Source organism: Schistocerca cancellata, chromosome 10, assembly GCF_023864275.1.
Source record: "Schistocerca cancellata isolate TAMUIC-IGC-003103 chromosome 10, iqSchCanc2.1, whole genome shotgun sequence".
NCBI classification, from domain to species: domain Eukaryota; kingdom Metazoa; phylum Arthropoda; class Insecta; order Orthoptera; family Acrididae; genus Schistocerca; species Schistocerca cancellata.
In genome coordinates this window covers 49,160,563-49,179,299 of record NC_064635.1, presented here as the reverse complement: position 1 = coordinate 49,179,299, position 18,737 = coordinate 49,160,563, and the positions used below count along the sequence as shown (strand labels likewise).

General features: G+C 39.4%; 1 protein-coding gene and 1 long non-coding RNA gene across 7 annotated transcripts in view; one reads left to right on the top strand and one right to left on the bottom strand.

Moving 5' to 3' along the window:
- LOC126106301 (uncharacterized) overlaps positions 1–18,737 on the bottom strand; it is a 568,942-nt gene that overhangs the window by 331,086 nt on the left and 219,119 nt on the right. The window lies entirely within an intron of this gene.
- Positions 1–18,737, top strand: part of LOC126106298 (transmembrane protein 50B) — a 596,676-nt gene that overhangs the window by 361,403 nt on the left and 216,536 nt on the right. The window contains exon 5 of one of the 5 annotated variants that reach the window (XR_007523322.1): positions 7,204–7,377. The exons of 2 other annotated variants lie outside the window; for them this stretch is intronic. The gene's annotated coding sequence lies outside the window, so the exon portion shown is untranslated. Of the gene's footprint in view, positions 1–6,371; positions 6,391–6,810; positions 6,924–7,203; positions 7,378–18,737 lie in introns of those variants that run through there. 2 more of the 5 variants (XR_007523324.1, XM_049912519.1) reach the window with 2 other exon arrangements.

Here is an 18,737-nt window from a genome sequence, read left to right as displayed (position 1 = left end):
ATAATTTCAGGTCCTGTCTCACTCGCTAGGGACAAGACAATAACTTTGGTGCTATGTTGATATATAGGCAGGAGTTAGTGAAGCGGAATAGAGTAGAGGAACATGGAGGTTACTGAGACAACATATGTAAAGGCTGTCAGGGGCACCAAATTTAGTGTGCAGGACTCATAGATGACACAGAAATAGAAATTGAAGGTAACAAAGCAAAAGCAGAATGCTGAAACCTATTTTAAAGTGTTCCTTTACAAAGCAAAACCCAGGATTAATAGCCCAGTTTAATATTAACTCCACTGCAAAGATAAGTGAAATAGGTATTAATGTCAATGGCATCGAGAAACAGCTGAAGTATATAAAACCGAACAGGGCCCATGGGAATTTCTGTCAAATTGTATACTCAATTTGCAGCTAAGTTAACGCCTCCTGTAACCATACCATAGTGTAGATCCCTCAAACAAAAATCTGTACCCAGTAGTTTGAAGAAAGCAGAGGTCACATTTGTCTACAAGGAGAGCAATAGAAATGATACTCAGAGCTGTCCAATACCAGTAACATCCATATGTAGCAGAATGTTGGGACTTGATCTAGACTCAAACATAAAGAGGTACCTTGAGCAAAATGGCTGACAGCCAGTATGGATTCTGAAAACATTTGTCATGTGAAACCCACCTTGCGGTTTACTCATAATGTCCTGAAAGCCCTGATTCAAAGTAAAACTATTCCATGTGTCTGGAAGCTGCACATGCTTCTGAACAGAAACAAAAAGTTCCATAAAAACACAGGAGAACTGTGGTGTCACCGCCAGACACCACACTTGCTAGGTGGTAGCCTTTAAATCGGCCGCGGTCCATTAGTATACGTCGGACCCGTATGTCGCCACTATCAGTGATTGCAGACCGAGCGCCGCCACACGGCAGGTCTAGAGAGACTTCCTAGCACTCACCCCAGTTGTACAGCCGACTTTGCTAGCAATGGTTCACTGACAAATTACGCTCTCATTTGCCGAGACGATAGTTAGCATAGCCTTCAGCTACGTCATTTGCTACGACCTAGCAAGGTGCCATTATCAATTGCTATTTATCTTGTGATGCATGTACCGTCAGACCGATGTTCACCAATTATGGATTAAAGTTAAGTATTCCAACAGCTACGTACTTTATATGCTAGACTCAAATCCTTTAACTGTTCCAGACCTCACGCCAGCCTGCGTGAGCTTAAACGCGTGCCTTTCGGCTTCACTTCCTAGTGGCTTGGCTGTCTTGCCAAGTCACAACAAGAACTGCCATAAGTCAGTAACATCTTGCCACAATATTTCGGCACAAAGTCTTTTGGCCATCTTCAGGTGAGTACAGCTGTAGAAGTACTGGCGAATACGCGCTGAGCTCTGCTATTTAAAGCCAAAGGGGGCTGCATTGCGCATGCGCTGCGCATGCGCTGCGCATGTACTGTTTAGCGTGTGCGTTCACAACTCCATGCGCTGCGCATGTACTGTTTAGCATGTGCGTTCACAACTCCGTGCGATGCGCCTGGCGCCCTCCGCGGTGAAAACTTGGCATTTCGTTATCAGATCGATCTTCATCTTTATACTGATAACTACGTTGACTACAAAGTTTCTCTACAACAGGAGGCTCCTTGAGGATCTGTTGTTAATTTGACAGAGAAAGATTTTGATTATGCGACTATGTCTGTGTTAGAAAAAGGTCTGAATTTTGCCCCCACACCTGTTTCACCATCATTTGTAGACTTCGTCAGTGCCATTGAAGAAGCTACATGCCATCTTGATACAGATAAAGCAGAGGATGTCTGACATGAGTCTTGTCGTGTGCTGACTAGAGGTGCACCTATGAAGAGTAATATCTCACCTATGGAAAGGAGAGATCTCCGTAATTTAAGAGCAGATATGGATACAGTTGTCTTAAAATCGAACAAAGGAAATTCTACGGTTCTTACGACAAAGGATGATTACATCAATAAGATCAATGTTGTATTATGTGATTTCACCTATCACAAAATTGATAAGGACCCCACGAACCGAGTTATGCGAAAAACAGCAGAACTCTTGTCAAATAGTTCTCTATCAAAGGAGGTCATCAAGAGATTGAAACCAAATAGTGCGGTTCCTCCCAGGCTATATGGACTGCCAAAGATCTGTAAGGAAAATGTACCATTGCGTCTAGTCATGAGCAACATTGGGGCAGCCACCTACAACATAGAAAAATTTCTGGCATCACTGCTTAAACTAGTTATAGGCAAATGCCCTCATCACATAAAAAACTCTAGTGATTTTATCAGCCATATTCAGTCTTTACAGCTGCAAAGCAACGACTTGCTGGTCAGCCTTGACGTGGTTTCTCTCTTTACCAAGGTGCCTCTTCTAGATTCATTACACCTGATGGTAATATGTTTGATGCAGATATTGCAACGTTGTTTGAGCATACTCTCTCTTCTACATATTTTACATTCAACAATGAATTTTATGAACAATCTGACGGTGTCATCATGGGGAGTCCTTTGTCTCCCCTGCTGGCAAATCTTTTTATGGAAGGTTTTGAAGAGAGAGCTCTCAACTCTGCCACTTTTAAACCGACAGTGTTTTGGCATTATGTGGATGACACCTTTATAGTATGGCCTCATGGCGTGGACTGTCTCCACGAATTTTTACATCATATGAATTCCATACATGAAAATATTAAGTTTACTATGGAAACTGAAAAATATGGTTGTTTGCCATTTTTAGATGTTCTGGTATGACGCAAGAATGATGGCACACTTGGTCATTCGGTGGATAGAAAACCGACCCATACAGATTTGTATCTGCAAGCTACCAGTTGCCATCATCCAGCACAAACAATGGGTGTCCTTAAAACCTTAATCCACCATGCCCATACTATTTCTGACGTCAACAGTCTTCAAGTGGAACTGAAACACCTGCAAAAAGTATTCATGATGAATGGCTTTTCAACTAAGCAAGTGAACAGAGCTATGCAGTCCTACAAATGACACAACAAGAAAGAAGAAGAGGTCTTCAGGTCAATGGCTTATCGACCTTTTATTGGGAACATCTCGTCACAGATAGGTAGAATATTGAGGAAGCATCAAGTTAGAGTCATCTTTCGCCCTCCTCCGAAAATATCGTCACTGGTGGGATCCGTTAAGGATGACCTGGGCCTACATAAATCAGGTGTCTACAAGATTCCGTGTGATTGCGGCAAGTTGTCAGGAAAGAGAACACACACACATTCATTTAAGCAAGCACATGTCACACAAATGTGGTCACTATCTCTGGCAGCTCTAACCAGAACATGTTTCAGTTGGGACTGCTACAGATGGTGGTCATATGTGCTTGAGGTGAGTGTGCTTTTTGTGTGTGTTTGGGGGGGGGGGTTGGGGAGGAGGGGGGGGGGTTGTGCGTGTGCCTGCCCACCTTTTTCTGAAGAAGGTTTTGGCTGAAAGCTGAATGTGTACTGGTCTTTTTGGTGTGCCTGTGTGCACTTGGAATTGTCATCTGTATGGTGAGAGCAGTCTATGCTTTTCCTAATATTGTTGAAGTACTGTCAAAGCTTCACCAATATCCTTCAGATCTTGATAAGATTTTAAAATGCTTTCTTACTTTTAAAAATGGCAGCTCAGTAATTGACCAACTAGTCTGTTCACTGGGATTGTTTAAAGTAGCAGTGTTGTGATAAACTGGTAATGTCATGAAGATTTTCTTTCATTAGATGATTTCTTATAATTTTTGAACAGGGCTAACTTGACAACAATGCGCCACCGACCATTTCCTTCAACTCTTGGCTGTCAGTCATGTGGTTACAGTTCATTTGCAGAATTTCTTTAGAAAGTCGGAGATTAATTTCATGGAGGTCAGTCAAAATTGTTTGTTGTTTAAAAGAAAAAAAGAAAGCATTTATGGTGTGTCCAGCATGACTGACTTGTGACTTACAAGGAGATAGAAGCATCCTTAAAGGTGCATTTACGAGGGCTGTGAACAAATAAGTACTTGAAACAGTTATGAAGAACCAAGACAATACTGTCAATGCACATTTATTTTTGTAAAATGCAATATTGATGATCAGTGTTCTTTTAGCAGAATCTTTCAATTTTACAGAATAATGGAGCATTTTTTAAATACTTCACAAAATGCAGCCTGTTTCTAGTATGACGGTACTGTTTTTGAAGATATCAGACAGAACAGTGACTCTAGCAACATTTGTGAAAGAATGATCAGCAAGGACTTACTGTGGCATGGCCCACTGCACCTACTGAAAGAATCTTGTAAGATGATGTGTATGAAATATTGAAATAAAAACCAATTACATATTCAGTGACAATACAAAAGATATGAATGATAGGTAGTTATTCGCAATTGGTAATGAAGTTATTTTGATCAGCTGTGTATTCTTCAAATCAAATGGTATTAATATTAGGTTATGTTTTCAGGAGTAAGGAGTCTTTGGATGTGTGCAGTTTTTCCTGCATTTTCTGATAAAGCTCGTCAAGAACAGTCTAGAAACAAAAATTTTATATTTGAGATTTAACTAATATGTTTTTTTTCTGATAAGAATGTATAGATTTGAATAGAGACAAAATTAGGGCTACAAGACAGTAAAATTTGATTTTTGAAAGATTTACATTCTAGAATTTGAATAACTGCAACAACTTCTTTTACTAATTTATTGAATTACGAAATTCTGGAAGAGGGCATATTAGAGAAATATAGTTTTCATATGAGGTATAGGTATGTCAGTCATAAAACAAGCACTTACTTCTGTAGCTGGATTTTTAAGTTCAACTAGTATCAAAGAATTTTACATTTTGAAAATTTCGTTAAATAAAATTGTTTTTTTGTAAAATATTAACTTTTCTGTTGTCAGCCAAGTCTGTCATACTGATCAATAAGGATTATGAAAGCACAGAATGTAAAAGGATTTTTGTACTTTGTGTACTTGTGGTATATGAATTGGTAGAGGAAAAGAAATAAAGTGAAAGGAATATCATTTGCATTAGGAGTGATGTCAAGCAACTGAAACTAGTCCACCTCGAACAAATGTTGACCAGTCACGTTAATATGACCACCTGTCAATAGGCTGAATAATCATATTTTGCAGTGCAGACAGCTGCCAGATATGCAAGCGGGGTCTGAGGTTCTGGAAGGTACTAACAGGGATGTGGAGCCATCGAGGTGGTCCCACGGATTCTCGGTTGGGTTTACATCTGGAAAGTTTGGTGGACAGACGAATACAGTACACTCATCCCGGAGCTCTTCGAACAACACACGTACATGTGAATTGTCCTGGTGGTAGGAGCACTTGTGGCGAGGAAAAACATATTGCTTTCATGGGTGGACAATTTCATACTTGTGTTGCTCCAGTGTGCAATTCAGAATGATGATATCACCCAAGGAATGACATGAAAATGTTTCCCAGACCATAATGCTCCCTGCTCTAATGATCATTGCAGAGTATTTGCTTTCTATCCAACGGATCATAAAACACGAGTCATCTGACGAGGCCACCTGTTGCCATGCAGTGGACTTCAGTTGCAGTACTGGCATGCAAAATCCAGCCTTCATTGTCAATGAACAGCAGTCAGCATGGGTGCAAGAACCAGGCACTTGCTGCAGATGCTCATATGCATCAACATTTGCAGAATGGTCAGTGAGGAGAGACAGTTGGTAGCCCCTCGGTTCATCTGGGTGGTCAGCTGCTCAACAGTTGCATGCTATTCACTCGTACACATTTCTGCGGCTGTAGTCACCTGTCTATGGCCCATGGTGCGTCATAGCTGCGTCAGTGCCACTTTTGGATAGTGTCATTTTGCCGTGCACAATGCTATTTAGTTACAGCGACATGAGAACAGTTAATAAACATAGCTATATCAGAAGTGCTTCCACCTTTGGCCCAAATGCCAACGATCGTACCCTTTTGGATGTCAGATAAATCACTCTGTTTCCAACTGTACTGTCTTGTGTGTGCCCCTTTATACACAATCCACAGCTGGTGTTGTCACCTGCTGCCTGTCGGTGGTTCATTAATGTGACTTGAAAGTGTAACTTGTCAACAGTAATGTATATGTATATATTTTTATATTTAAATTTCAAATCACACTTTTGCCAATAGAAATACATATTAATTTTATTTTGACTCATGATTATATTTTATGACAGTGGTTTTGTGAAGATTGATAAAGCAATTGTATAATTTTTATTTTGTTGTAACAATGTTTTTTTATTGATTTTCAGGCCAAGAAAGGTCATATCCAGGTGTTGGTCTTTTTCTTCAGAATGCATTTATTTTCATTGGCTCCCTTGTATTTAAGTTTGGTACAGTCGAAGACCACTGGAACTGAACTGCATACTGTGATATATAAAACTAGAGGTTTACTAGACATTTTTCAAGTTGCCGCTTTTATATGCTGTTAGGTATGTGGTTTAAAGACATTTTCACAGAGGCTGGAGGATTTATCTCCTTGATGTACAGCACTGGAAAATTGTACCATCATCACATCATTCGGCTCTGAGTATTGTCAGTGGCAGATTGCAGAAGCAGCATGGAAGCAGTAACCTGTTGTCTGAACATGGAAGTGTGTGTCTCAAACCAGGCACCTGTTTGTGTAATTTTTCATTTGTTAGAATGAAATAATTTTTTTTATTTGAATTATGGAAACTCATGAGATGCTGCTCTTGATGTCTAGGCAATCTTGTCAGTGTTCAAAATTTTCACAATAAACTACATGTCGGTGTTAATAATTTTTACAGTAATTAAACTGAACTGTTTTTAACATTTCATACATAGAAGCTGTAACCCTGATAATGAGGTTTTTTTATGATAAAATAAATTGCATTGTCTGTTTTGTATAATTCAGTTTTAAATATTGATATACTGTATCACTTTTTCTGTGAACACCCATGAAATATGTGCCTCTGCTTCTAAATTATATGCCTCTGCATCTAGAGTACCACAAGAAAGTAGAGAGCAAGCAACATAGCCACTAGCTATTAGCTAAAGTTTTTTTCTGTACATAAGGTATGCTGGCTAAAGTATACTGTGTGTTTATCATTGTTTTGTGTGTATGTGTTGTATAGATTATAATAGAATCAATTGATGCAGGAAACATGCTTCTATCTTTCTGATAATTTCAGCCACAGCCTCTCACAAGTTTAGTATGATGAACAAAACATCAGAACACTTGCCTGTTGTCTGATATTAGGTCTGTTGTATGCATTTTTTAAGGGAGCTTTGGTGACTACTTTGTTATAGCCCTAATATGTGAAGAGCAAAAATTCCAATTGAGAATTTCTTAAGTTACCAGTCATTTCTTGTGACAGTCCATGCATCATAACATGTCGTGGAATCACATGTATTCATTTAGTTTAAAATCCAGTTCTAGGTGGGCCTTATGTACTAACATACTCCAGTTGGTTCAAAAATTGAAACCAGATGAGATGATGCATTGGATGAGATGTTGGACACACATTTAGGGAAGGGTATTACTTCTTTACTTTGAAAAGTTTTTGGATGTTTCAAAATCCCTTCAACAAGTCATAAGCCAACTCACGTCGTCATCTTTGTCTACCTGTGCTTGAACCTCTAAATATCCTGTTTTTGGAACAGTAAGAATGTAAAAATTACGTCAGAGAAAAGAAATTCTTACTTATGCTGTATCTAGCAAGCTAATACAAGCTGTTCATATTTGTGTACATCATACTCAAAGTCTGGAATCTCTCAGCATTTCATATGATTACTAGTGTGTTTGGAAAAGGGATACACAGCTATCTGTGATGTTTGTGCTGTTAAATTGGTCACACATTTATCAGAATTTTCTACGAATGCACGATCTCGCTGCAATATCTTCTCATGCTTCCAGCAGCACCAAGTGCCTGTACATCCACGAGCTTTCAACAGTACTCCTCAGCCATTGTTAAATGGCAACTGGCTGTGAGGTTGCTTGCCTTGTTTTGTATAGCCATCGCATCAGATGTCACATCACAAATACTCAGTTCATCATCATACAAGGCATTGTTTTTATCCTGTGCCTGCCACACCTGTTGTAACCTTACGGTGGCTGTGTCCATGGTGTATTTAGCTGCAAACCATTGTCTTTATTGATGGTTATATATTTCTATATAAATAACTTCTTCTGTTACAGTTTCTAGAAACCATTAGGCTTCATTATAAGTGTCATTAAATGCAATTATATGTCCATGCATGTTCAACTGGGTAGCTAATTTCTCTAGGTAGCATAGTCACAAACACTTGGTGTTCAAACATGTTGTTCCATTGTGTGCAAGGTCCATCTGACATAACACTGTCAGTACTCAGTGTATTTTAAAATGTCTTGCTATTGTCTATGGATGTCAGAAGTGAATATGTAAACATTTGATGTGTTTTAGAGCCCACAGATTTTATTTGGGAGGATCTTGTATTAGAAATCGTTGACCATAAATTTGTTTCAAACTTCGTGTACATAACCATCTGTGAAAGTCTGCATATTAGCTTTGTTTGTGTGTTCACATTGACCATTCTTAAATCAGATATAATAAGTGTATGGATTTTCTCAATGAAAATAGTCATGAATGAGAAACAAAATAATTTCATATGTGAATGGCCAATTTTTGTAAGACTTTTGTCCTGTATTTAACAAATCTCTTCATATACCTTTTTGCCAAGATGTATATATTAATTTAGTAATTATTTGTAATGCACCACATTTTGAAGTATATGGTGAAACATTGTTGACTATACATAAATGGAATAGGAATGTGTACTGACGTACATTCCAAAAGTTGGTGCAATAACACTGTCTGGTATCTGACAACTGCTCAGTTTGCATATAAACAAAAGATTGCTCTGTTGTTGAGGTTTAACCCTCAAGCAGGCGTGCCTACATATAAGGGGCGCCATTCACAATAACATTGTCTTGTACTACTCCATTGCTGTTTTACAATTGAGAGCCCATTATCTATTCCTTCATTATTGCTTCAGATAACACTGCTAAGTCATGCTGTCATATGTCCAAGTGAGCAGCAATAATATACAATAAACGGCAAGCTAGGTGAGAAAAAAAAAATTATGATCCATGCAAGAAAATGACGTAGGTTCTAAAGCAGGTGGCACAATCTCACATTGAGGAATTTGTAATCGAATAAGTGTTTGGTTGGGACCTGATGCAACTACGTGTTTTAATGACTAGGGTGGGTCATTACTGTAACACTTGTGCATGGCAGCAGAGTGAAATGATGACAGCTTTGTATTTTAGTTTAATTAAGCAGTGATTTAGCTCATAGAATGTAGGTTTATTTTTTTGTTGTTTACTTAAACTAAGGTAAAACTCTGATTTTGCTCATTACTGTAGCACCATGAAGACCACTATCCTTCACATATACAAAGTACATCATGTTCCCCTCATGTGGTAAAAACAGTGCACCCACTCAAGGATTAAGTAGTTAGTGATATCACAGCCAACCATCGTAACACGTACTTCTGCTTTAGGTATTTTGGTATAATTTTGTTAAGAACTCAAACTATGGAAAGCCCAGGTTGGAATACCAATGACATTATAGAAAGGAAAGGTTGCTATAAAACTTTTTATTTTGAATATTCATGGGCTAAAAATTGTTTGTTCTCTTATTCTTATTTATTTTGTGATTCTTCAGTTGGATGTTGGCAATAATACACCAAATCATAGTCACCTAGTAGTGCCTTTATTGATGTAACATGCAATAATGTAAATTTGGCTACGAAGTCTTTCGCGACATATTTCTTGAATAAAAATCTGTCTGTGTACATGCTGTGTCAATTCAGGATAAAACTCCAAGCTTTTGACCACTACCTCCATGGTCGTCGTCAGGGCTAGAAACTGACTGTCGTGAACTAGCGAGGTTCCCACTTTTATATGCCAAGGACGACTTCTGATTGGCTGGAATACGTCATAGCAACAGCGATATGGTGCGTAGTGAAGTGGTGCCCTCTACTTCCATAGATGTAGTTTCTATCGTGCGTTGCTTGCTGTGCCATGCCTTGAATCAGGAGGTAAAGTGCGGGAAGTTTTTCTCTGCGATTTTTCTTTATCCAGTGCACTCTTCCAAGCATTGCTAAGTGCATAGCCGTTGTCTCCGTTAAAGTTATTATCGCTAAGTCTAATTTTGACTGCTTCCCGAATCACAGAGCCCCAGTAATTCGATGTGTGGGCTATTACTCTGGTTTCTTCAAATAAAATCTTATGCTTGTTAAGCAGGCTATGTTCAGCCACTGCTGATTTTTCCAAATACCTGTATTTTAGGTGGCGCTGGTGCTCGATGCAGCGGTCGGCAACGGTTCTTACAGACTGGCCCACGTAATTCTTGCCGCATTCGCAAGGAATAGTATAAATTTCCGGCACTCTTAAGCCAAGACTATCTTTGACTGATCTCAACATTTCCTTAATTTTCCTAGGTGGTCGGAAAACTTGTTTTATTCCTTGCCTCTTCAGGACTCTGGCTATCTTGCTCGTTATAGCACCGCAAAAAGGAAGCCGCGCTATGTGTTGGTCCTCTTCTTGTATATGGCTGGCATCGTGTCTTACTTTCTTGGACAATACTGATTTAATTTCACCGGCAGAATAACCATTCCTCTTGAAGACAGTGCTACAACGAGCAAGATAGCAAGGTGCTGAAGGTTTTCATTATGAGAAGTCATATTGTGGACGGTTATGATTACCCTAGATCTGTTTATAGCAATTAGTTTGTGATAAGTCTAAAACATATTAATTAGTAATAATGAAGATGGCTTTCTGTTGTAAATTAATCAGAATGTTTGAAGTATTATGGTTTTCAGAAGTGTGCACATTCTCAAATCTTCCGATATTAATTTTGTTAGAATATTGTGATAAAGTTATGAATAATATATCCAATAAAAACTAATTATTTCACTTGCTTGTTAATTCCTTCTTTTGCTAACATTTTAAATATATCCCCTCTGTTCTCCACATAGTTATTTTTTCTATGAACTGCACAAGAGTCAGCATTACATCACAGGTCAAGTTCACAAGAACAGGATAGATTATTGTTGAGGCTGCACCCGCCAGTTTGTTGTCGCTTGCAAGACCTCAGGAAATATTTGCCTCTCCCGTCTTTTGTTTCCCTCAAACACCATTTACATCCTTTTTTTCTTTTATTCTCTGTTTATATCTGCCTCCTGTAAGATTCTTCTCCCATTATCTGACATGTATCATTGATAACTCTGCTGTTACAACTTAATAGAGGTTATTGGAAACCTTGTTCTGACATTTCACTGGTAAGTCCCATCTTGCCCTTTCTTGACTTCTTTTGAATTGCTTTCTTATGTACTTTTTCTTTCTTGTATGTTTGAATGATAAATTAGTCAAATTAATTTCCCACATATTTTACTCTCACTCCTTTTCAGACATAAATTCTAGCTAGCAAACCAGGTCTTTTATCATTTTGTTTGTGTCACTCATCTTGTTGTGGAGTTGCTGTTCAGCTTAAAACTGAATTTTACAAGTTTCCATTGCCAGAGTTGTACTTTACACATTCCAAAGATTGAGTGACAACAAGGTGATAATATGAAAAGCAGAAAACTAAAGTTAGTGATTTTGAACACATTTAAATGACTTGGCCGTTTCATATATGCAGTATCACATTGTTAGCTGCAACAGGCAGAAGACTTACTTTGTCGGTGTTGCACATTTTAGCAATTTTGATTGGGATAAACTTATGCTGCAGTGTTCTTTTTTGGCACACCAGTGTAGAAGTGTGCATTGAATTAGCTAAGTAAAAAATCTGTGCAATACGCAAGTTTGCTTATATATAAAAACAGACTTCTGAATTTTCCCTTGTGTGAGAACACTTGTACAAGATGTGTCAATTTAAAGTTCTATATTTGCATATTTTACTGTTAGTGTCACTTCTGCATAATCTTTCATTGATTGTATCATTACCCATTTGTATTGCGAAATTTCCAATATTCATGGGTGTTGCAGTAAAGTAGTATTGTTACTGCCAATTGTAGGCTTAAACTAAATTGTGCTCTTTCAAAATTTTTAAGGACAGTAGGCCTATCCTCATTCAAAACAATCTCTCTAATTTCATTGTACGATTACATGAGAAATAGGTTAGTTTCAGACGCTTACGAACTATATTTTCCTAAGTTAGTGGTACGAGTGGTTTGGACACACAATTTAATTTGTAACAAATCAGCATTAGTGGTTCACAGTTCAGCCAAAGTGTACATCATCCCTGAATTTCATTCTACACCAATGCAAGTAAGCATGTGTTTTTGAGAATTTTCGTAAATTTATTTTAAATTAACTGGGTTTTTGAATTTGCTAACAACTATAATTAACACCAAAACATCTTAGGAAACTAGTAATTTGTACCACCAATTTCTGTGTTGCCTTAATAGAAATCTCGTTTTGTGTATCTGCTTATAGGGAACTGGCAACTTTTTAGCTCTACAGATTGAAAGGTAGTCAGCAGGTTTAATTTAAAATCCTTTGTTCACTGCCTTGTTATACACTGCACCAGGCAAAATGCAACCCCACTACGAATGCTGTTCTTGTACACGGGATGAGTTGGTTGCCATTCATAAGCAGCTGACAGTCACCCTCACTACTGTCAAACGATTGACAGCTGCTACGAATCAATGTGCTGGAAGAGCTCCTGAGAGTTGTGTACCTGTGTTACCTGTACCAGAGGTACCTCAAGTACTATACACTTCTGTGGATTCTGTCTGCTCTGCAGAAAGTGTGGATCTATCGTTACCTGTCCACATGACGGCAAGTGGCACATCAATGGTAGATCTAGGCATTCTGTACAGGATTGATGGGGACCCTAAGCAACAAGTTTGAGGTGTTGTCTTTCACTGAAACTGACCCTGTGGGACTCACTTCACCTGTTGTGGGGAAACCTGTTTTGTCCAGTGTCAGGAGGCGGCAAACACAAAAGGGTAGGGGGTCTAACAATCGCCAGCAGCTCAAACGTATGGCGAATGATGATACACCTTAAGGAGCTGACAGCAAGAATCAGGAAAGAACACCAGGTGCACTCAGTGTGTATGCCTGTGGACCTTACTCAACATATTGAAAAAGACTATTCCAGCAGCCATTGACGAAACAGGGTGCAACCAACTGCAGATTGTGGTGCACATTGGAACAAATGATGCCTTTCATCTGGGCTCCGAAGTGATTCTTAGGTCATTCCAGCTGCTGGCCGAGAAGGTTTAGAGGACCAGTCTTGCACATAGAGTTCAAACGAAGCTCACAATTTGCAGCATTGTCCCCAGAACTGATCATGGCCCTTTGGTTCTTAGTTGAATGGAAGGACTGAACCAGAGACTTCAAAAGCTCTGACAAGCTGGGCTGAAACTTTCTGGACCTGTGCCATAGGGTTGAGAACTGTAGGGTCACCCTTACTAGTTCAGGTGTGCACTACACATCAGAGGCTGCTAGTCAGGTAGCTGACTGTGTGTTGGTTGCACACAATGGTTTTTTAGGTTCGGCAACTCTCCATCCAATCCAGATAACAATAGTGGCAGGAAACCCAGAAGTATCAGTGTAAGATTGAAATAAATGTCATCCACAAGTGAGAGTATTAAAATCCTAATGGTAAACTGCCGAAGCATTCGCAACAAAGTACCAGAATTTGAAGCACTCGTGAAAAGCATGCAGATGGTATATTTGTCGCTGTAGAAAAAAAAACTCCGATCCATCAATACAGTAACTGAAGCTGTGTGTGAGATGGTTTGGGCAAAACTCGGTATCAGGGGTGGGCACAAAATAATTGGATCCTTCTATTGCCCCTACCAAACTCATTTCCTGATGTAACCAAAGACTTCAGAGAGAACCAGAGTTCACTTATGTGTAAGTTTTCAGTCTTGTTGTAATCATCAGTGGAGACTTTAATCATCCAACAATTAATTGGGAAAATTAGTTTTGTTAGTGGTGGGCATGATAAGACCTCCTGTGAAAATTTACTAAATGCCTCCTCTGAAAACTACCTAGAAGAGATAGATAGGAACCCTATGCTTGATGGAAATTTATTGGATCTAATGGCAACAAATAGACCTCACCTCTTTGAGAATGTCCATGTTGAAACCGCTTTCAGTGACCATGATGCAGTTGTGGCAACAATGATCACCAAAGTACAAAGCACAACAACAACAAGCAGACAGGTACATCTGTCCAGTAAACTAGATGAAAAAATTAGTATCAGCACAGGTCAGGAGCATGTAGAGGAACTCTGGCTCAAGTTTAAAAGAATAGTTGACCACACGCTGGATAGTTATGTACCCAGAAGAACAGGTCACAATGGGAGAGAACCTCCATGATATATACAATCACTGTAAAAAAAACTTCAAAAGACAAGAATATTACTGCATAATATGTGTAAAACAAAGCATAGGGGTATAGATACATGGTGAATGAAACACGTTTAGCTGTCAACAGATGTGTGATGACTTCAATTTCTGCCATAGTAGAATATTGTCAAGACATTTCATAAAATCCAAAGAAATTCTGGTCGTATGTAAAGGCTGTTAGTGGCACCGATGTAGGTGTCCAGTCCCTAGCGAATAAGACAGGAACTGAAACAGAGGATAACAAAGCAAAAGCTGAAATGCTTAACTCTGTTTTCAAATGTTCCTTTACAAAGTAAAACCCAGGAGAATTGCCCTAATTTAATCCTCATGCCACTGAAAAGATGAATGAAATAAGTATTAGTGTCAGTGGCATTGAGAAACAGCTGAAATCGTTAACACTGAACAAAGCTCCAGGGGCCGATGGAATCCCTGTCAGATTCTACACCAAATTTGTGGCTGAGTTGGCCCCTCTTCTCACTATAATCTATCATGGATCCCTGAAACAAAAAAACTGTGCCCAGTTCCTGGGAAAAGCCCAAGTCACACCCGTCTACAAGAAGGGTAGAAGAAGTGATCCATGATACTATCATCAAATACCCTTGACATCGATTTGTTGTAGAATCTTAGAAAATATTCTGAGCTCAAACATAATGAGGTATCTTGAACATAATTACCTCCTCAATGCCAAGCAGCAATGTTTTCAAAAAACATTGGTCATATGAAACCAAACTCGCACTTTTCTGACATGACATACTGAAAGCTTTCGATCGAGGTAACCAGATAGATGCAGTGTTCTGTGATTTCTGGAAAGCATTTAACTCTGTACCACACCTACACTTATTATCAAAAGTAGGATCATACAGGGGTATCAAGTGATATTGGTGACTGGATCAAGGACTTTTCATTAGGGAGGACACAGCATGTTACCTCGGATGGAGAGTCATCGCCATATGTAGAAGTAGCTCCAGTTTGCCCCAGGGAAGCGTGTTGGGACCCTTGCTCTTCATGTTGTGTATTAATGACCTTGCAGACAATATTATGCAGACAGTATTAAAAGTAAGATGAGGATTTTTGCAGGTGATGCAGTTATCTATAATGATGTACTGAGAGAATCTGCATAAATATTGATGAAGATTGCAACATGATGCAGAGATTAGCAACTTGTTCTAAATGTTCAGAAACCTAAAATTTTGCACTTCACAAAATGAAAAAATGTAGAATCCTGTGACTATAATATCAACGAGTCGCTGTTGGAACTGGCCAATTCTTACAATCACCTGGGTGTAACACTTTGTAGGGATATGAAATGAAATGATCACATAGGTTCAGTTGTGGGTGATGCAGGTGGTAGACTTCGGTTTGTTGGTAGAATACTGGTGAAGTGCAGTCAGTCTACAAAAGAGATTGCCTACAAATCACAAGTGCAACCCATCCTAGAATGTTGCTGAAGTTTGTGGGATCCATACCAGGTAGGACTAACTTGAACATATACAGAAAAGGGCAGCACAAAATTAATGGTCACAGCTTTGTTTAATTTGTGGGAGAGTGTCACACAGACACTGAAGGAACTGAAATGGCAGAGTCCTGAAGATAGACGTAAACTATCCTGGAAAGTAGTCATTCTTCCCACACTACATATGTGAATGGAACAGGTAGAAATCCTAACAACTGGTACAATGTGATGTACCTTCTGCGAGGCACCTCACAGTGGTTTGCAGAGTATAGATGTAGATGTTGATAAGGTCTTTCTCACAACCAGCTCGTCATTCTTGTGAATTTTAAGCTGTCAGTGTATATGAGAAGAATGTTTTCCATGAATAATGATATTCATCAAACTATTCAGTTTAGCATGAAATAAGGCTACAGTCAAGTTTCTTAAAGTTACCACTGTTCTCATAGAACATTATTCTACTGCCACCTAGATTATTTTTGTTATAAATGAAAATTAATTAAAACCCTCAGCTGCAGACAGGTGTTGTTGCCCTACCTTGATGGAGACAGCTGAAAATGTGTGCCCCAACCAGGACCCGAAACCAGGATCTCCTGCTTACATGGCAGACGCTTTATACATCTGAGCCACCGAGGCCACAGATGAATAGTGCGACTGCAGGGACTTATCCCTTGCACGCTTCCTGTGAGACCCACATTCCCAACTGTCCACTATCTACATACGTAATGTTCCTAGTAGATACTTTGCCCATCAACTCGTTACTTGTGCCCACTTAATTTGACGATTCAGCTGTCCCCATCAAGGTATGTCAACAATACCTGTCGGCAGCTGAGGGTTCCAATTAATTATCATTTATTCTAGAGAAGCCGCACCTGAAGTAGTCATCCTTGGCCATTTGGTCAGTACTGCCTTCTTTAGACCTACAGCACAATGAATTGAAATCATTAAGAAACTACCTCAGGCTCAAGGCTTCCACAAATTATGCTGTTTTCTCAGGACAAGTAACTCCTTCGTCAACATCCCCCTAATGCAGCTGCCCCTCTGACAGCTCAGACTAATGTACTAACAGCAAAGAATGCAGCTTGAGTATGCAATATTGAGTGGACTCCATAAATACAACATGCTTTCATCAAAATCCACGGCTGTATGACACCTTTCACAAACTCATCCCACCCATGATCTAAATCACAGCTGACAGTTAAGTCGAATGCAAGCATTTTTACCATCAGAGCTGTGCTGTGGCTGGAAGTGGCAGGTTACAACAACCACTATTTTTCTGACAGACTTTCAGTGCAAGTGGTCAGTCTACGACAGAGAATTGTTCACACCATGTGAAGTAGCCTGCCAGTTTAAAGACGATGTCGTGGACACACAGCTCATCATTTACACAGAGTACTTGCCTTTGGCAGACTCTATATGCAACCCATCAAAAGACTCCTGTCCCCAATAGTTCCAGCATCTGTACTACAATGCACAATTCACAACAGATGTCAGACACCTTCACACAGCGTACAACATCATTGAAGACTTTCTATTGAGAATAAAAGCCCTTTCCACACATACTGATTATGACTATCCTCGCACTTGTAAAATGAGTTAAACAACACATCCCATGGCTTAGAATACCACCACCACAGACACACAGCCCACCAAAAGTTTTTGTTCATAAAGCTCCGGCAGAGTGTGACTGTGTCATGTTACAGGCTACACTACTCGACCTGCTCTGCAGGTGCCTTACTTCAACTCACACAAAGTCATCAAATAAGATTACAAATACTTCAATATATTGCTCCATATGAAGCTCACCATTATGGCTGTCAACCACATTAAACATGCGTAGATCTTGTGCAACATTGCTCATACCAATGAAGTAGAAGCCGTTCAGACCAATGCCACCATTCATGTCATTTCAGAACGGGACTATGCGTCACCCACTCCAAACACCTGCACCACATTTGTGGTACAACTCAATTTACAGCAGTTTGTGCTGGATGATATCCAGTTCAAGCTGCAGATAACTTCCTCATTGTTGAAGGGAAGCACAAGTTACGCAAAGTCAACAAAGGCTTTATCTCCAGTCAGTTTACTCACACTTATAAACTCCACAGTGATGGAGATTCAGCTGCGATTACACCTAGTTTATCAACTGAGGGTTTTGTCACGATTACAGCCCACAGAACACTACAATCACCTACCATTCCTTTGGATGATAATGTCGCTGCTCCTCCACCTTGCCGCATGCACGTATGAGCTCTGTACAAACACAAACAATCGCAGATCATTCCCACTGTGGCTGTCATGCTTGCCTCTGCCCCTCTGCACTCCCAGGGTTGGGGGGGGGGGGGTGCTGTGGAGAGTTCACCAGCTGTAGCAGCAGTGGAGGAGATAAGATTCTTTGACCAGTGTGGCTGCAGGCACAAGTGGAATATCTCAAGAGGAGAGTAGTGTACTCTGAGCTTTAGGCCTGTTAAACTTTTATGAGGTTGTACCACTGTAAATAATAAAGTGCATTTTAACTGCAACCATGCTATTATTAGTCATTGGCTTAATCATTTCGCAGGTTAAAATCGACTCCCTGGTAGTTTTCCAATTCTTTTACTTATGTGATGCACTCCGAACATCGGAAATTGAGCATCGTGGTCTGAGAGGCCATTCCATTACCTATGGGAATTACACTAGAACTTTGCAGTCTTGATACACCAATAAAAAGTCGTCAACAGCAGTGCTGCTTGTTTCCATAACTCTTGTTGCAAATCATATGAGGGGAGCCAGATTATATGAAATGCCAAGGGACTCAGTTATAACCCTAGAATAGGTATGCTCTTAAAAAATTAAATTTAAATCACCACTTAATATTACCTCATTCTGCTTAATAATCAAGAAATTTGATAATGCACAATGTTGTTTCATGAATAGTTGAAAATTTCCAGATGGGACTC